The 19,650-nt window shown below is 60.6% G+C and overlaps 1 protein-coding gene across 4 annotated transcripts in view; it reads left to right on the top strand.

Annotated features, from left to right (window-relative positions):
* Window positions 1–17,800: 17,800 nt before the first annotated feature.
* ATP2B4 (ATPase plasma membrane Ca2+ transporting 4) overlaps window positions 17,801–19,650 on the top strand; it is a 45,090-nt gene continuing 43,240 nt past the window's right edge. For 2 of the 4 annotated variants that reach the window (XM_040536255.1, XM_040536243.1), the window contains exon 1: window positions 17,801–18,012. The gene's annotated coding sequence lies outside the window, so the exon portion shown is untranslated. The remainder of the gene's footprint in view (window positions 18,013–19,650) is intronic. The other 2 variants (XM_040536256.1, XM_040536258.1) reach the window with 1 other exon arrangement.

Below are 19,650 nucleotides of genomic sequence, written 5' to 3'. Positions count from 1 at the left end.
GCGGTTTTCCTGGTCCCCTAATCTCCCCTGGCACCCCTAACCCACTCCCAAATACATTCATCTCTTTCTGCTGATGGAGAGAGCGGCTTCGGGAAGCAGGTCCATAAATCACTAGCAATGCTTGGAAATAAAAATCATTATGGTGATGAATGGGGTTTTATTTCTCTTTTAAGAGAGATCATGGAAGACCAGGGCAGGGGAGAGACCGGGGAAGAGGAGGTGCTGCATTTTCTATTTCTGACAAGCTAAGAAGGATAAAGCTAATTGCATGAGAGGTCTCTGAGACCAGTGTTTGCTGTTTGTCTCTTGCCGGGGATGGAGGGAGCACGAGGATCTGCGTGTGATTAAGGGCTTCAGTTACCAAGCTCGACCTCCAGCACCTCTCCCACCTGCATGCCCCGGCCTTGGGCTTTCCATAAATTGTGAATTATTAAGACAACAGATCGCACTTCTTGGGATGGTGCTTGAGCCTCAGAGAGGTTGTCTTGGGTGTGGACGGCGCAGTGCTCGGCACTGCACAAGCCCATGGCAAAACACCAGCCTTGGCTGCAGCGCATGAGTCTGACGGCCCTGCAGCACCCACGTCCCCAGCACCCATATCCCAGAGCACCCACATCCCCAGCACCGGTGTCCTGCAGGGCTGGCTCAGCTCCCCCTGGCACTGAGGCCACCACGGGCTCAAGGAGCAGCTCCCGGATCCAAGGGGAAGCAATGCACACAATGACTTCAGGATTTGGCCCTCAGCTCAGTGACGGGAGCTTGTATTAATTAAGCAGCAATGATCCAAGTCACAGGGCATTTCCTGGGGATTAATGACTGCCTAGGAGGAGTTAATGACTTGAGACGAAGCCAAAAACCCCATTTACCCCAACCAGTGCTGAGGGCGAACACAACTCCGTGCCAAGGTCAGCACCACCCTTAATTTAGATAGGCAATATTTTAGATTATTAGCAGTAAGGCGATGAGGGTGGGAAATGGATTCTCCTTCCCACCATGGTGATGCAGCTCCATCAATGCGGGTAAGCTCTGGGGGAGAGCAAATGCTCCTTGCATTAAAGCAGCCAAATCTTGGGTCCCCTGGGCACTCTGGGGGTAGGACAGTGTCCAGGCGGTGTCCCCAGTTTCCAGCCAAGCTGCACGGGAGGGCAGAGCTCGGAAGATGCAGGTGTAAAAACCAAGGGGAGCAGCCGGGCAGAAGGCAACCTGCTGCAGCGTTGTGCCCAGAGTAAGCCAGGATCCGGCCACTCGGCAATTACGCCTGATAAATGTTTTAGGGTTGTCATGGCAATGAAAGAGCCCGGCTAATCCTTGGGTTTCCTTGCTTCAAAGGGAAGAAAGTTTTGCAGCGCCGTTGGGTGGGTACCTGACTGCGGGAGCGAGCAGCCCCGCGGGCGCTTTCATCTCCGCGCTGCCAGTCCTCCCACGCGCCCAACGCGAGCCGAATCCTGCTGGAGGAGGGGGAGAGCTCCTCGCTTCTTCTCCATCGCCACCACCAGGCAGTGGGCGAGCCCTTTGTGATCGCTGCTTGTTTGTTTGCCACCTCCCCCTGCCGTATATACGGGTTTATCCCCGCTTTTCCCCATCGCGGGTGGGGATGACCCCGTGCGGCACCGGGGCTGATCTGGGTGCTCTGAGCTCCACGAGCAGGGATGCAGCTGGGGTTGGATGTGGCCAATGTGATGCTCGGGGAAAGGAGAGCCTGAATACGCCCTGCCCAAGCACCTGCCACCTGCTGCCGGTGCAACTCAGACCTTACCCTTTCCCCCTTGCCCCAGCCAAACCCGCACAACCCCAGGCACCAGCGGATGGCACCGTTGTGGGCACCGTGGCAAAAAACATCCGGCCCAGCAAGCATCTCATTCTGCTGGCCAAGACGACAGCTCCAGCCAAATATCGTGTCTCTCTCTGATGCCAGGAGGGATCCGAGCACTTTGTGAGCCACCAGGGACCTTCCCTCCCCTCGGCAGGCCTGACATTCACCCTCCTGCTGTCCACGCACTGCCGCCGTCCCGCTGCAACCGGAGCTTCTTCAGCTCCCCAGCTGCTTGTCCCAGCCTCGCTCCTATTACTGGAAAGTTTTATAGCCACTCACTGTTTGTGATTAATCACTTTGTTTTAATTGCCACTCCTCTGGCTGGCAGAGGCTCAGCAGGGATTTTATGCCTCTTGGCTGCTTCCCCCAGGTATGTTCCAGGGCTGTGATTGCAGAGCAGCGAGCGCCAGGAGCCCAGCGAAAGCGAGCGTGCCGGTTCCGTGGGGTGCGGGTTCGGATGGTGCTGGAGCTCAGGACCCTGCACACGATGCAGCCACAGTACAAGGGGACAAATCTGCAGCAGTATCAGTGCCAGGAGTGATGGCTACAAGGGATGGGGGGATCAGGGATGCTCGCCATGGATGCTGGCAGCCTCCTGCCAAAACTGCCAGCAGGCAGAGGAGGGGTGAGATGCGGGAGCTGTGAAATATCCTCCAGTGGCATTACTGCACACAACGGGAACGGAACGCGAGCAGCAGCTTTGGCAGGAGGAAATAAGAAACACCCAAGCTGGAGCTGGCCCAGGACTCAGGGTGAGGATGCCCTTGCCTCTGCACACAACGCGACACCGGGGTGTTCCTGGGCCTGAGCCGGTCAGAGCTCCGCATCCCTCTTTTGTGGAGAATGATGACATTCAAAAATGGGATTTTGATTCAAATGATGCTGAGGGGTTGATCGTCAGCTGGGAAACCAGCAGAGCTGCCGGCATCCTGAGGCTGGTCCGACCCGTGCCTCGGGGCGGACCTGCCCGGTGCTCCCCCAGCGGGAGCAATGGCACAAAGAATCGTGCACCCTCGGCAGCCAGGGATGGGCATCCCAGCCCTGCAGGTGTTACTCCAGAATGAAAATTGTCATAGGAAGGGATTTGGGGCTGGCAGGAGGGAGGGGTTCCTGCAAAATATCTCTTCGTTTCCCATTGCCGTTTTCAAGCGTGTATCCATGTGCCTGCCACGTTGGGTAGCCCTGCGGTGTCGCAGGCTGCCTCCAGGCAGACACCCGTTGTACTCGCACACCTCGTAGCTGGAAATCCAGTGCTCTGCTGCTCCTGGGATCCCCGCTCCTTCCCAACCTGCTGCTCCAGCCACCATCCTCCCAGTTGCACTCAAGTTGACCACCGAGCACAGCCCAAAATAGCACAAATACTCCCCGTGAAATGATTTTGCTGGCACAGGGGCTTTATCCCCAGAGGTTTCTCCCTGCTGGAGGCTTGGAGCTGCCTCTGCCCAGGCTCCCTGGCCATGCCCAGCCCAGCAGGGTCCCACGGGGCTGCCATGTCCTTCGCTGCCACGGACCCTGCCTACACCTCGCCTGCGTTTTCGCACTGAATAATTGAAAGCACATGCAACGGCCGCAAATATTTAATAGCTTGTTCATCAAAAATTTACCCTTGTTAAAGCCATCATTTTAGATGGCTGAGAGGGCTGGTGGAAAGGCAGCGGGGAGGAGGAGATGCTCCAGCCAGAGACAGCCGTAAGGGATGGTGAACTGGGGGATGCCCTGGTGCTGCAGGCAGCTGGCCAGGGCGCGGAGGGGGCTGCAAGAGATGGGGTCCTCTGCGCGGATGCATCTCAGTGCCACGGCCTCACCTTCACCCCTTCTGTTTGCATCTGCTCCTGCCTCAGGGAGGGCATTACATCAACTCAGCCGCTTAATTCTAAATCCCTCGGTCCCAGCTTCAAGCCACCCCTGGAGCACAGCACGGGGTTGGATGCACCCAAGCAGTGTCGGTGACCGGTGGCTGGCTTGGGCACGGTCCCCTCCAGCGCTGCACGGCCACGGCGAGGAGCTGTGGGGCCGGGCACGAGGGCAGCCGGGCTGCACGCACCCCGATGGCTTTTATCCTCTGCTGCCAAGCAGCCTGGATGGCTCGGAGGCCTGGAGCCTCCACAGCCACTGGCGGAGATGGGAGAAAGAGATATAAAAGGCCGTCCTACTTAACAGGGTTTATATAAGGAGGCTGTCTCCATGGCAGGATGGGAAAACAGACGGGTATTGGAAGTGATGCTTTGAACGCTGTCTTCGCAGGGGCAGCCCTGCTGACGGGTGAAGCAGCACCTGGGACCCTTCACCCGCCACCCCGGGTTGTCCCCACCGTGTCCCCACCGTGTCCCCACCGCAGCAAGGTTGGCCCACGGGAGGTCAGCCAGCCCCTCTCTCCCTCCCGCCTGCTCTCCCAGAGCCTCCTCATCTCTAATTAACACTCTCATTAACTAATTTATTTAATGGCCTCTCTGCACTTTTGCTTGCATGGTGCTGTGACCAACAGCTCAGCCTCTGCCGATGAATTTGGGATGGAGAGCGCAGGTGCTGCGCTGCCGGAGAGTACGGGGCTGTGTCACCAGCACCCTGCCGGGGGTGCCCAGGGGATTTGGGGGTTCAAGCCCAGCAGGAGCCTCCGCTGTCCGTCCCCTGCCTGGCCCCTGGTGCAACACGGGCTGGAAGCGAGCCGGGAGCGAGCGACACCTCGGCCGGCAGCGCGTGGTGCCAGCAGGTTCGCTCCCCTTATGGAAAGGCATGTGGCGAGCGGGCGGTGGGGGTGTTTATTCCCGTCAGCCCTTGGCCGGTGGCAGGGAGCGGGATTAGGCGGCGAGGAGCGGGCACCTGCTGCCAAGTTCCCCCGAGAGGCACGCGGGGCTGGCCCGGGGTGGCCCCGTGCGGCCCCGTGCCATCGAAAATAAGCTGGGGGGTGTCCGCTGTGCCACGGGCATCGAGGGACGGGGTGCTGCCATCGGGGTCTGGCAGGGCAGGTGCCTTCCCCAGCCGGGGACTTGCTGCCCCTGGGAAATGCAGGCTGTGAATGGAAGCGAGGAGAAAGAAAGAGAAATCCCCCTAATCCCAGGGCTCTGCGAGCAGAGGCTTTGGGCCGTGCACCAGCTTGGCTCCTCCGACAGCCCGCCGCGGCTCGTGGCAGCGTCCCAGCTCCCCGGGGGGAGCAGCAGCACTCGGACGTGCCGGGAAGGCAGCAGTTGCTAGAAGCCATCCTCTGCACTGGGCTGGGGGGGACAGGGCAGATTTTGGGGGTGCACAGGGGGCACCCAGACACCGAGCTGCCGCGAGCCCCGGGTGCTGCCTTTGTTCGGGCGCTGGCTGCGCTCCTGCTCGCCTCCAGCTGCAAGGATCTGCTCTGGCAGCCCCCGGGATGCTCGGAAGTGCTGGGGCTGATTAGAAGGCGGCTGACGTGGCCGGCTGACGCTGGTGGAGAAGCGGGTTAATGTCACCGTGGCCTCGGGGCTGGCGGGGGCACGAGGCCAGGGCGGCCGGTGGGCAGGCAGGGCTGCAGCAGGCCGCGCTCCCCCAGCCGCAGGGAGCCTGGCACGAGCGTTTGTTCGTTGTAATTATTCCTCAGTGTTATTCATCAGGTGGCTTTCTCCTCTGGAGGCAGCACAGGTACGCGTGCCCCCTTTGTGCTGCCATCCTCCTCCCCTCCATCTGCGTCAGCCTCCTGTGTGTGGGCACCTCGGAGGGCCGGATCCTGCACTGCCACCCTTCTGGCCGTGCCGCTGTCTGTCTGTGTGCTTGCCTCTGTCCCTCCACACCCATCGCTCTGCCCACGTCTGTCTGCCTGATGCCCAACTGCCTGAATTATTCATTGCGTTGCTCGCAGCGTTTACTGACCCACCTCCCTCCCTCCAGCTACCCATCTCTGGGGGTGCTGCTGGGGGCTGGAGGGGTGTTCAGGCCCTGCTGCCGCGCCAGCTGTGAGGCAGAAGCAGAAAGCAGCCCTCCTCTGGGCCAAGGGACAGCTCGAGGGATGCAGCAAAGGACCACGGAGCCCATTTGCCTCCAGGCCATCGGCTCAGCCCCTCCTGCCCAGGAAGCATTTGGATGTCGGAGAGCTGCTGGGGGGGAGATAAAGGCGGCTTTATGAGGCTCGAAGCTGCTGCCTTATGTGAAATCCGTCCCTTCGAAGAGCAGGGCCAGGAGCCACCCATCCTTGTCCCAGAGCCCAGCTCAGCCTTGATCCAAACCAGACCCGGGAGCCCTGGGAGCAATCGGCCGTCACCTGCGTGAGTCACCCGCGGCTCGCCCTCAACCTGCAGCAAACAGCTTCTCCCGCTCGAGCCTTGCGTCCTAGTTTCCCTTGCTGTTTACAGTCTTCAACCTTCAAGGGTTTGTTTTGTTCCATATTTTTTTTTTTCTAATGTAATTTCACCAGCCATTAGCCCAGAATGCAGCTTAACTCCTCTGTCACTAAATGCATTTTTTTTTCCCCAGCATCTCAGACTGAAACCGTGGAGCTGCTCTGGTAGCAAAGGCAGGGAGAGCTCCGTCCCCTCCAGCAGCAGGAGGGAGTGCAGAGCTCGCCCATCACCAAAACACCCTCAGCATGGTAAAACTGCTGGAAAAAAAGACAAAACTGCTCGGAAAAATAAAGCTTTAAACATGTTCTTGCCCTGAGCTGCTGCAGCTGGCTGCCACCAGCCCTGGGTGAGTGGGGCCACCAATATTTGGGGAAGGCTGGTGAGGGCACAGTGGGGGTGTTGTGGCCCTGGGAGTTGCCCTGTGGCTTTTCCACCTGCAGGCTGGTGATTCCCCGGGTGGGACGTTACACCGGGGGGTTAACTCGCTTCCATGAAGCTCGTGTTAGGAGGGAAAATGAAATGCCGAGGCACAGAAATGCTTTCACTTCCCTTAAAGCTAAGAATAGCGCCTGGCGCGCTCGGCAGTGACTCTGGGCAGCAGGCTCCATGCGCACCCTGCGGTGTGGCTGGGGGGGAGCTGGGGAAACTGAGGCACGGGAGAGCATAACCTGGTTGGGGTGGGTTAGGAAGGGGCTTGTGCCCTCCTCGTGTGCCTCTGTCACCCTGCTGTCCCCCGCGATGAGGCACGGCGGGGGTGTCCCATGCTGGACACAAGCTGAGCTGCCTGACCTCGCAGGTCTGCGGTGTGCCAAGGGCATGGGGAAAACGCTGTGTTGGGCAGAAATCCTGGGATAAAGGGGGTTTTCTGCACCCCAGTACTGGGGGTAAGAAGGGATGCTCGCCCTGGGCTGGGCAAGGGACTGGTTCCAGAGCTCCTTGGTCTGCAGCGACAGCCCCGGGGCTGGCAGCACTGTGAGCATCGCCTCTGCAGCATCTCCAGCTCCGTGCAAAAACCCAACCCCCCCCACTTGTCCCAAAGCCAGGAGCTTTCTGCTGGAAACCGCCAGCCTCTGCTGTCCCCCAGCCAGGTACAGAGCCTTTAGCCGCTGTTTTGACACTCGCCCCGTTCATTACGCGTTGATGAGCCCCTCTGCTGCCTCCTGTTCCAAGCAGATCATCTGCGACATCCAGTCACTAATGTCACACTCCAGCAATTAATCGCAGGGGTAAGTCCACTCCTAATTAGGAGCAGATTTAGGCAACGAGCACTAGGAGAGCCCTTTGGCTGTTGGCTGCCTCTAGTTGAGTACATGCAGGGGATTACAGTCTGTGGGGCTTTTAAATTGATAATTGAGGAGTTGATTAAGGCTGAGGTAGTGCATGGAGGAGCTGCAGGTGCTGCCGTGGCTCATGACAGCAGCGTTGGAGTGTGCCTGGACCCAGCCTGGCTCAGAGTCATTTTGCTGTCAGAGAGCAAGGAGAAGGGGATGCAGCATGTCCGGGGAGCTGAAGCATTTTGGGAGTCCCAAAATGTGCTCGAGCACCTGGATTTTCCACCCGTTATTGGACCGGTGCCTTCTGCCCCCTGGGCACGGGCTCAGCCCAAGGTACCGTGCCCTCGATGGTGCGTTTAGCTCACAGGTGTGTGTAGCTGAGAGGGGGAGCACTGGGGGGTAACTGGTCCCCCCAGCAGCTGTTTGGGTGCTTTGGCTCTCAGATGGGTGCTGCGGTCTGTCCTTCCCCTCGGGTGAGAGCTTTTACTTGTGCCGCCACTCCTGGCTTACACAAATAAATCCCAGGGGAGCTGGGGCTCGCTGGGTCCTTCCCCTGCTCCCTGCCGGCTCTTTGCAGCCTCTCTGGGGCCTGTCCCCGCAAAGCTGAGCCCAGAAATGCTGGAGCAGCCCCACACGTGGCAGCAGGCTGTGACTGGTATCACACTTCGTGCAGCAGCAGCTCCACTTCGTCAGGAGCTGTATGTTCCCTGGTGACCCGTGCCCAAGCCGGGTGTGATAAACGAGTGCTTGTCCTTGCGGGTCACCCTGGTGCACGCTCAGAGCAAAACCGAGTGAGTTTCAAGCAATACAGCAATGCCAGAGGTGGTTCTTGTCCTCCAGGGGTGTTCAGCTGGGGACAGACGATGCTGAGACACAGCTGAAACAAAACCCAACCAACCACCCAAGGCAAGGAAAGGACAGGGGCCGGGCAACTTTCCGTTAGCGCTGCAGAATGATGGGTCACTGGAAAATCTTAGTGGGAAGCGAGAGGGAAGGAACCAGCTTCTGCTTTCTGATAGTGGTTCCTGCCATGGCCTCCGAAGCAGAGGGTGTGTTAGGAGTGAGTCAGTCATCGGGGACAGATCACGCTGCCGGTGCCATGCCCTGCTCCAGCCCCGGCGCAGCCGCTTCCCTTTGGGGCAGAGCCCGAGCTACGCCACTAGCAGCTGGCTCCCTCGCCCACTGCTGCTTGTAAGGAATGACAAAAGCATCCGACTTCTGCAAAAAGTGGACGGTGACCTCGTCAGCTGCCAGGGGAAGTAATCTCAGCCCTGTCTCTTTTTGGTTTGTTCCAGGATTTCACGTTCCCCATCACTGCTCTGGTTGGCCAGGGGAGGAAAAGGCTGCTCCTCTCGCCCTGGGGCTGGCCACGGGGGAGGGATGGGATACAGGAGGGCAGCACAAAGGAGGGGAAGGGAAGGAAGGAAATTAGTCAGGGAGGGAGCAGGACAAAGGATAAGAGATAGGTCTGGAGCCTGGCGTGGCTGGAGGGCTCAAGCTCTCCCAGCTGCTGCTCAGCACTGTGCAGGCATCGTTGTCGTCCCTCCAGCCCCGCTGCAGACCTCTCTCTGCCTCGTTTCAGTCCCTCGTTTGGGATTGCACGGAGGAGAACTGAGCCACGCCAGTCCCAGTCATTTACCTCCTCCCCGTCCGCTCGCATTGTTGCCCACAGCTAATGACTGAAAGGAGAGTCTATTCTTCAAACCTGATGCCTGGGTGATGATATCTGCAGCCAATTTCCAGCTCGACAGAGCAGAACAATTCTGCCGAGCTGGTAAAGAGCAGAGAAAAGTCCGCTCCCAAAGGTTACGCTCCCGTGCAGGCAATTGCAGGCACTTGGCTCTCGCCTTTCTCTGCAAACCGAGGGCTTAATGTATTTACAAATAAGTGCACAAAGCCCCGCTGCTGCCAGACCACAGAGCACACAGCCCTGGCAGCTGCTGCACTGAGTCAGGCCAGCGTGCACCCGTCCCTGCCCCGAGCACCGGAGCGCTGCCTCTGCTGCTGCGCGTCCCCCGTGCCGAGCCTGGATGCGTGCACCCTTAACCAGCAAGAGAGAGATGCCTGCAGTTGTCCTCCCTGCTGCAACATCCCTTGGGCACGGCGCAGGAACATGCTCGGGGCTAGGGACGAACGCATGCTCACCCTCCTGCCTATGCTTCTCTCCCCAAAGCATATTTTTTTGCAATAGCAATTTTTTTTTGCAATAGCAAAAAAAATAATAGCAATGCTCTTTTTTTCTTGCTGGAAGCTCCTCTCTCGAGGCAAACATCCATGTCCTTTACTTATGTGACATGTCACACACGACCTGGGTTCACCATCAGCTGCCGGGTTTGGCTCTCCGGGAGGCTGGCGTGTGCCAGCTTTGGGCTCAGTGCCCCCCAGCACCCCTCAGGGACCTGCAGCACTGCCTGCCACATCCCCCACGGAGCAAAGTGGGGCTGGCAGGGAGGGGAGGAAGCAAGCATATTGGTGCCACTGGAAATTAAGGGCAGGCTCCCACGTCACAGCTGAGAGGGAGCTGAGCAGCCGTCTCAGCAGTCAGCGGGGAAATAAGTTGCTGGCGTCACCGCCGATGTGCGACACATGCACGTCTCGCAGAAGGGATCCGTCTGTGCCATATTTGCAGCACAAGCTATTCCAGCAGCCCGTTAGCATTAGGCATTGCAGTACCAGGGTTGTCAGCTTTTGGGATCTGGGGTAACCCCCATGCACTCTGCCCATGGGGTCGTGTGCTTTGCAGAAAGCGTTGGTGGCCAGGTGGGGTCTGTTGGGGGAGCAAAGCCCTCGGTGTCCCCATGGGGCCATGGCAGAAGGCCGGGCTGTGACTGTCCTGCTTGGATGGGGCTCAGCATCAGGACGAAGTGGCTGCTCAAAATCACTTAATCTTCCTCCTTTTGGCCAGGGCATCAGGGACGGTGACTCCAGTCGGCACTGGCACCGGCGCTCCTTCCTTCAGTGATCTGCAGACACCGCGAGCTTCATCTCTCCCCGTCACGACTCATTTCTTTCTCACTGAGGCTTTAATTTTTAAAGAGGCGCTTTTAGGCGCAGAGGTTTTAATACCTGCAGAGGCTCCCAGCAGGTGCCACTGAGCTTTTCCAATCAGTGCTGCCGGGGACAGGGGAGGAGAATGGCTGGGGCCGGTGGCCCAGGGCCCGGGGCCACCTCGTGCAAACGAGCAGTGCTCTGCTTGCACCCAGAACCAAGCTGGGACAGAAAGAGCAGATGGGAACAAAGCTTGGAGCTGGGAACGGGCATCCCACACTGCCTGCAGGATGTCCTCTGCCCAGGGAGTGGGCAGAGGGGATGGAGGTGTCCCCAGCGCTGCAAAGTGCTTGGGGTGGCTGGGAAGCCCTAGCTGAGAGCTAGACGGAAAAAAAAAGAAAAGAAAAAAAAGAAAAAAAAAAGAAAAAAAAAAGAAAACATCTTGGCCTTGGGAGGCCTCCCCTGCTCCTGCCGCACACCACGGTGTCTGATAAGCAGCGGCGTCCCACGCTGCTATCGCAGGGCTCCGGGGAAAGGAGCCGTTTGTGGAGGGTGGGGAATGGCTCCAGCTGCATGGCTGGCTGGTTTTGAGAGCCAGCCTCCCCCGGGAAGTGTTTGGTGTCTGCCAGGAGACAGCGGCACCAAGGGCGACGTTTGGTGGTGTTTGCACCAGGCTGGTGCTCGGTGCTCCACTCCCTTCCCTTCGCCAGCAGGGACAGGGACGGGGAGTGGCACAGACAGGGACGGAGAGCGGTGCAACGAGCCCGGCACCTGGCTCTGGGAGCTGTGTTTGGATAGCAGAGCCGGTGTTTGGATAGCGCTAGGAGGGGTGGCCGGCTGCTGTTTGCTCAGCGCCGAGGCTCCGCAGGGTGCACATAGCGGGGTTGTCACCCGCGGGCACACGCGAGCGGCCGGTGCCCCGAGCCCCCAGAGCAGCACCCGTAAAAGAGAGCCCGTGCATGGGGTCGTGCACAATGCCTGGGGTGCATTCCCAGCCCCACCTGCAGGGTTTCATGTTTTTATTTTATTTTATGGTGAACATTTTCACTCCGTGTTTGCAGAGGAATTGAAATGCAGAAGTAGCGCGGTGCCCATCCTGGCCCCAGCACCCTGCCCGCGGTGCCTGGCAGGGGCAGGCGTCGGCACCAAGTCATCTTTGCACCCTCTGGAGCAGCCCCCAAGCTGCCCAGCACCCTGAGACCCCAGCACCCAGCACCCAGGAGCCCCCCCACCCAAGCTGCTCTGGCCGTGGGTGTGTGCATGGGCTCCTCGAGAAAACTTTCTCCTCTGTTTGTGTGATTAATTCCTCCCTCCCACCATGGACGCCCGCAACCGCATCTATATCGGTGGCTCCCCACTCCTCCTCGGCTGTAAAATATTTATAACCTTCTACATTAGGGCTCTTCTTCTTTCTCCTTGCCTTTTTTCTTTTATGCCTTCCACCCGGGCTCCTGGGCTCCGCTGAGCCACGCCGCACCAGGAACTGCTTCATTTTAATATAACGTAGCGAGCGGACAAGCTGTGAGGAATAATTTAGATTTTGCTCAGGGAACGCAATGCTTTTTTTTTTTTCTTTTAATTGCAGTCATCTGCAGCTTCTTAGCGATGTATTATTGATGGTTATTATTCAAATAAAACAGTCGCTGCTTGTTGTTTTCCCGCGGCCGTGGCTGGCAGTGTTTATGGTTTCCTTCCCCCTGTTTCTGGGAGAGGTCACCTTTTCATCTCGTACGTTTTCTGCCCGCCTTCGCCGCCTCTCTCTGCTCACGCTGGGGTTTCGCAGGGGCTGAGCTCGCCCTGGCTTTGCCCTGCTCCAGCCCTCCTGGCCACCAGCATCTTCCTCTGGCCCGGAGGCAGCGACACCAGCAAAATACCAGGGACACCAGCAAAATACCAGGGATGCCTCCGGGTTGTACTGCCCGGGGGTAACACGGGTTAGGGAGGCCTGGCATTTCTGCAAATTGCATGTTGGAGTCGGTTTCGTGCTGTGAAGCAGAGAGGAGGAGATGCATTTCTGCGCCTTCGCTCCTGATCCTGGCCCTGCGGCATCACGGGGGGGCTGCGAGAGGGCGCGAAGGCACCGCGGCAGGGGGACCCCCTGGGACAGAGCCCTGCTCCAGGCACCACGGGGCACAGCACCTGATGCCCCCCGTGCCATCCTGGCCGTTTCTCCCATTTCTGGAGGGAAGGCACCGAAGTAGGACTCGGGAGCCCGGGGCTCCTCCACCTCCCCAGCTCCGGCACCGACAGCTTGCGGGTGACAGCGGCGCGAGCAGCCCCCCCGGCGCTGTCACTTCTCCCTCCTCCCTTTCAGCACTACCCACCGCCTTGTCACTCCCAGCAGCAGGGACTTTCCTCAGTCCCACTGAGGTCCCGGAGGTGTTACCGTGCTGCAAACACCGAGTACGAGGTTCCTCCTCGATGTGACGAATGGAAGGAGGTCGGAACTGGGGGGGGGGGGGGCGGGGGGAAATGTTCATTTTGAGGTGGAGCTGAGGATCTCGCTGTCTACCTCCAAATCCCTCAAGGAGGGGACGGGGTGTCCCCAAGATCTCAAGGGGTAGCATTTGTGTCGCCCTAACCACGGGGTGCTGCAAGGAGAGGGAAGGAGCGGGAGCACCCAAGGCTCCTGGGGGGCTTTGGCATGTCCCTAACCATGGTACCAGCCTCATCCTGCCCATGGGTGTCCAGGAAGGAGCAGCACTTCCTCGGCTGGCACAAATATTGGGGTTTTGATAGATTTTGAGCCTGCTGTGGCTCTGGTTCCAAATGGGAACGAACAACAATGGGGAGAGGAAAAGCGCCGCCAGTCACCGGGTACCCAGGGAAAACCCCACGTGTCAGGCAGCTCCGAAGCCGTTTGGTGATGAATTCCTTGGGTGAATGAGCAATTTTGTCTCCTAATTACGCTCATAAAGCAAAACTGGGCCCAAATCCCTCCTGTCCCACTTTTGCTTTTTATTTTCAGCCCCCCTCCCGATGAAGTAGCTGCTTAATTAGGAATTAACGGGGCTGTTAGAGTAAAAGATAGCAGAAACAGTCTAGGAGATGTTTATTAGCAATAACGTGGCAGGGCAGCTCGGGGATTTTTCTGGGGCTGCGAGGCTCTGGGGAGCTGCCCCGGAGCAAGAAGAAAGCTCAGCCTCAGGTGAGACAAACCAGGCGAGGGGCAAAGCTGGGTGCAGGATGGGACCCTTCCTGGCAGCACCGAGCAGGCTGGGCACGAGCTTTGGGCACCAGCCTTGCAAAACGTGGCCACTGGAGCCCAGCAATGCTCAGGACTGGGCCGAGAGGGGGAAAAAAAGGGAAGCAGAGGCAGCGAAATCCCCTTCTGCCCCATGCCCCAGGTGCTGCCAGGCACCTCCTGGCAGCATCACCGCCAGCTCTGCCTCCTGCAGGATGGGGCCGTGGGGGCGGCCGGACCCCCAGCAGCTCCTGGCATCTCCTGGCCGGGGGTTTATTTATCCGTGAGCACAGAAAGTTGAATCACTCCCTCTCTCTCTCTCTCTCTCTCCCTATATTTAGCCCTGAATGGAGAGAGATTTCACAGACGCCCGGCTCTGCCTTGTGCTCAAGGCTCAGTCAGTGTTTCCATTAGAAACCCTGGGGTCCAATCCTGCTCTCTGCTCCCCGGCACGGTGACAAAATCTTCCCCGTCGACTCCAGTGCAGCCACGCTGGATTTGTACCCGCGGCGATGAGATCAGGATCTGGCCTCGGGTTTTGATGGGTTTGTAACTTGGCTGATACAACTTGGCTGATTCAATTCATTTTGGGCTAAAACTCCACCTACAAGTTCCCAGCCTGGGAGACATTAAAGACAAATTATTGTGAAGTTTCATGCTCTTTTTAAAGGGAAATCATCACTTAAGCCCAATTTTTACAGGAGAACCCGTCGGGATGATCTTTTATGTTTCAGGGTTTTTTTTTCTAACGTTGTTGGTCTCCTTTAGGCTAAGCACCGCTCAGGCCAGGGATCGCTTTCTGCTTTGCTCACACAGCACCTGGCCGGAGTACCGCAGTCCCATATGGCACAGAAAAAAGATACCAGGATCCAGATAACAGCCGAGGCTCCTATCGCAGCGGGGCTCCAGCAGGATTTAGGACGACCCGGTCCTGAAACCTGATGCACTCCCGCGGCCGCGTGCCTGGGTGCGCAGCCGGCCCCGCCAGCCCAGCACACGTGGCCAGAGCTCATTCTGGGCAAAGGAGAGGGAACAAATGAATATCTGAATCTCCAGCCGCCATCCAAGAGGAGCAGGGAGGCCAAAGGCACAAGCACAACGCAGGGAGCAGCCCTGCAGGGGCTCGCCGGCAGGATCCAGCATCTCCCTTGGAGCTGGTGACAAGCAGGGGGGCTGCGGACTCCAGGTTCGCCTCCTTCTCCCTCCTCACCCGGCTGCAGAAGTGTAGAGCATCATCTGTCCCCAGCAAAGCAGCGTGGGGACACCCCCGTGTCACCTCTCCAGAGGTGGCAAAGCCTCCAGTCGGTGCCTTTGCCTTTCCAGCCCCTGCACTGCGGCTGCCCCCGGTGCAGCAGTTTGCTCCCCGGGGACGTTGCACGGGGAGGCAGCAGGGCACGGGGCACTCATCCTGCTACCTCCACCCGGCTGAGCTTCTGCCCCTCTGGGACACGTAGCACGCTCCGAGCACCGCGTTTCTTCATTTATCCGGAGGGGCTGCAGGACAGGGAGCGCAGGAGGTGACAAAGAGGGGTGGCACCAAGGAGCGGAGCGAAGGCACCATCCCGGCAAGCGTGCGGACACGTCTTCAGAGCAGGATTAGCTCAGCATCAGCCCAGGGCCTGCGTGACCCCAAAATACTCCCTATAGGACCCTTGCATTTACCTTGCCCCAGCGCCCTGCCCGCTTTGCTGCAGCGAGCGGGGCCGGTGCGAGCAGGATCCGGCCGCTCCCCGCGGCACCGGAGCAGAGGCGAGGCGCTCGCACTCCTGCCGGGGCCCGGCTTTCCCCCGTGTGCTTTTCCTTAAATGTAAAATGGAAAGGGGTTTTTAGCCTCTGTATTTATTATGGTCGCTCTCGATGTAATGGAAACACGCCGGGCGGGAGCCGCTGAGTGCCGGCGCTGTAGTTGCAGGCTGCCCCTGGATGGGGAGCACGTTTTTCTGATGGGTTTTGGCTGGTTCCTCCACCGGCCAGCACCTGGTGCTGGGCTGCAGGGAGCTGCCTTCCCCCGTTTCAGCCGGAGCCCAAAGAGGCTGCAAATTCGTGGTGTTTCTGGGAAGGCGCCTTGCCCCGTTAACAACAGGTTCCCCGAGGCAGGAAGGCTGATTTCCTTTCAGGAGTCCAAATCCAGATGGTCAGAGGTTCCTTCCAAGCTCCGAAACCCTGTTTTAGAAGGCCGTTAGGTCTCAATAGCAGCTCTGCAGCCCGCTGGAAGCACCGTCTGCCCTCTGCACCTCCAGCTATTTTTTGATCTGTTCTGCAGTCACCCAGACCAAAGGTGGTCAGTGCAGTGTGCTCTTTATTTTTTGGGGGGGAGCAGGACATTGGCTTAAACCCACATTTATTCCCTCTTGCGGCTCCGCGGTGGACAAACCGTGCTCAGAAACGGAAGATGCCCGAGTTTGCTCGGCGATAGAAGGCTTGCTCTTGTCGTGAGAGCCCCAGCTCTCGTAAGAAGGACTAACCACGTCTGTCTAACTCCCCAGGAAAATGCCAGGGGGCCCCACCACCGAAGACGAGCGGTCTGGGTGCTGCAGGGTGCTGGGTGCTGTGGGGTGCTGGGTGCTGCAGGGTGCTGCGAGGGAACTCCCCAGCACCCCTGCCTGGCCGAGCCACGGAGCCAGCATGGGGAAAGCACTGGCGCCTGCTCCCCGTCCGTGCTGAGCCAGCAGCCGGCGGCCCCGTGAGGACAAGGACAATGTGCAGGGCCTCTGCACCACCACGACCAGCTCACCTGGGTGACACCCAGCACCCAGCGGAGGCATTTTACCAGCACACGTTTGGGTTCGCAGCTCCACGAGGCTGGGGATGAATCCCCCAGCAAAGGGCCCAAAGCGTTTGCTGGGGGCTCTGCGCGGGGCCCTGGGGCAACCCTCCCCTGGGACTACCCAGAATGCAAAATTACTGAGGCGCAGGCCCTCGGGGGGGAAATGTTACGAGCATTAAACTAGGGCTTGTGCGCGCCCAGATGTTACACTGGTTTAACTTGAACTGCGTTGCGTGCCCAAACAACAGGATTAGTGCTGAGTTAAGGTTGCCTACACCCAGTGTTGCACCAGTGCTGCTGCTGCGATGCCGCGTTGCGCCTTCGGTGCAGCCGCGGCGATCGGCGTGCTTCGGCCGGATCAGTGCGTGGTTTTCTCCTCGTTTCCAAAAAAATAAAAATAAAGGGGTGAGGGTTGGGTCTGCCAGGGCGAGGGGGCCGTGGTTTGTGCTCGACCCTCTGCAGCCCGAGGAGTGCATGTACCCTCCTGGGTGACACCAGCACCCAATGCCCTTGGGGATGTCAGGGGGCTGCACCCCGCGTTTTGTGGGGCTGCGCACACCCCGCTGGGCACGGGGCAGCTCCGGGCAGACAAACCGCAGTGCCCCCGAGGAACCCCGATTTGTTGTCACTGTTTGTGGTGCTCTGGAGATATCCGTGCCTGGAGTGGGGAGGGCTTTGGGCACGGGGGCACCCACCCTGGTTTGGGGTACACACCCCGTTTTGGGGCACGCACCCTCATTTGGGGCATCCACCTTGCTTTGGGGCACCCACCCTCGTTTAGGGCACGCACCCTGGTTTGGGGCACCCTCCCTGGTTTGGGGAACCCGCCCGGGTTTGGGGCATGCACACTGGTTTAGGGCACCCACCCCAGTTTGGGGCACCCACGCTGCGGGGGGGTCCCCACTGCTTTGGGGCGCACGCACCTCACTTCCATGGGGATCAACCCACACCACCCAGGGGTGCAGGCACTGCAGGGGGGTGGGGTCCCACGGGGTTTGGGGGTGCCCCCACGACCCAAGCGGGGGCTGCACCCGGGCGGGTGGTGCACGGAGCTTTGGGGTGTCTGCACCGCACCGCTTTGCACCCGCAGTGCCTGGGGGGGGGGGGGGGGGCCACACATTGACTGGGGGCGTGCATGCACCGCACTGCCCGAGGGGGGGGGGGGTCCACACTGCAGGGCTGTGCATGCACACACCTCCTGGGGGGGGGGAGCGGGGGGGGTATATCAGTACAGCTCAAAGGGGGGGGGCACCCACACCCCAATGACGATGGGGAGGGGGGGGGGTCCACGGCTCTGGGCAGGGGGCTGCGCCATCGCAACCGCCCCCCCCCCCCCCCCCCCGGGGGGTTTGCACGGAGGGGTCTGGGGGGGGAGGAGGGGTTGGTGTGCTCGCACGGGAGGGGGGTGGGGGGGGGGCGAGGACCCCTCGTGCCCCTCCCCGTCCCCCTTAAGCAGCGGCGGGGCGGGCCGCCACCTTAAGAGGGCCCCTCCCCCGGCGGGCTGGGGCCAGCCCGGCTCGGCACGGCTCGGCTCGCCGCGGGTTGCCATGACAAGCAGTTTCTCCCGCTAGCTCCGGAGCTCGCCGCCGCCCTCCTCCTCCTCCTCCTCCTCCTCCTCCTCTTCTTCCTCCTCCCATGGCCTCCCGGGGGGGCTCCGCCGGTAGCCGGGGCTGGGCGCCGAGCCGGTGAGTTTGGTGTTGTTTTTTTGTTGGGGGGGGGGGTGGGGGATTTTTTTTGGGGGGGGGTCTTGTCCCGGTTGCACGCAGCGGGGCCGTGCCGAGCCGGGTAAACGTGGGGGAGGGGGGTCGTAGCAGCTGCCCCCCCCCCCGGTAGCTGCCCCCCCCCCCCCCTTTTTGACCCCCCCCCCCCCCCGCGCCCTGCAGCTGCTGCTGGCTCCAGGAGGAAGGGACGGAGCGGGGCCGGCAGCGCAGCAGGTGGGATGGGGGGGCTAAAACGGGGGGGGGGGGGGCTGTGGGCTATGGGGGGGGCTGTGCTGTGTCTTGGTCCCTTATCCCCCCCCCCCCCGGGGGCGATGCGCATCCCCCGGGCGCGACCCCAAATGGGGGGGGGATGCCCTTTGGAGGGGGGGGTGAGGGTCTGGGGGGGGGGGTGGTGAAGGTCTCTGGGGGGGGTCTTTGGGCAGGGGTGAGGGCCCTAATGGGGGGGGTACACCCTGTTATTTTTGGGGGGGAAGGAGCACTGCCTGCGTCCTGCAACTTGTTGCTCGCCCTTTTTTTGGGGGGTCGGGGTTACGGGGGGGGTGTGTGTGGGGCTGCCGGTCCCGCCTGTGGCCGTGTGGAGGTGCTGGGGGGGGGGGGGGGGACACGGGGCCCGGGGGGGGGGGTGCAGGCAGGAGGAGCGGGGGCAGGATGCGGCCGCTGCCTCCAGCCCCGGGCACGCCGCAGCCTGGCAGCGGGGCCGGAGGGATGGGCAGAGGCAGCGCAGGGCGGGGGGGGGGGGGGGGGGGCCAGCGCCTTGCGGCAGCCCAAGGACGGTGCAGGGGGGGCTGTCGTCTCGTGTCCCCCCCCCCCTTAAAAAAAAATAAATAAATAATCCCTTTCCCTTGGGGGCTGCTTGCCGCTTGCCCAAGGCAGCCGATCGCATCCACAGCAGGAGCGGAGAGGAGGGGGGGGGGGGCAGAGAAAAATGGGGAAAATAGGGGAAAACCGAAAACCGGTGAGGCTGTGGCCCCCGTGGCCAGCAGCTCTGGCTCCTGCCCCTGCCTCCAGCTTTCTGCAGTGAGGTCCTGGATCCGCAGTGCTCCGTCACCCCCGGTGTCCACCAGCACCCCGAGCATCCCCCGTGGGCGCACGGCACCCCCGGCCACGACCCACCGGGGTTTGGGGGTCCCGAGGTGCCGGTGTGGGGCTGGGTGTCCCCCCCCCCCCCCCCCCGCATCGCCAGAGGCGAGCTGGGTGCTGGGAAGGGCGCGGGAGGAGGGACAATAGGTTATTGTCCTCTTATCTCTGGAGACCTGAGCTTGGGTGGGGGCTCGGTTTGCAAACCTCAAAGCCGCGCAGCCTGTTTGTGCCCGGTGGGGGCTGGGGGTGCTGGGGGGCACCGCTCCGTGTCCCCACCCTGCACGGCTGCGATGCTGCTGTGCTCCTCCATGGCACGCCGGGCTTGTGCTGGCTGCGTGGCTCCAGACGGTGCCCTCGACCTCAATCTTTCGCTTCCCTGAGCGCCGAAACACACCTGAATTATTTCGTGGGGAGCGGGAGGAGCGGACGCCCCTGCGTCCCTCCGGTCCCACCCTGCCGCAAGGCTTTGTCCTGCGGGCAGCCCCTGGGTGCCCGGCCCTAGGAATTGCCACCCCAGTCCCC

Source organism: Cygnus olor, chromosome 24 (assembly GCF_009769625.2).
Source record: "Cygnus olor isolate bCygOlo1 chromosome 24, bCygOlo1.pri.v2, whole genome shotgun sequence".
Taxonomy (NCBI): domain Eukaryota; kingdom Metazoa; phylum Chordata; class Aves; order Anseriformes; family Anatidae; genus Cygnus; species Cygnus olor.
This window is presented reverse-complemented; position numbering and strand designations above follow the sequence as displayed.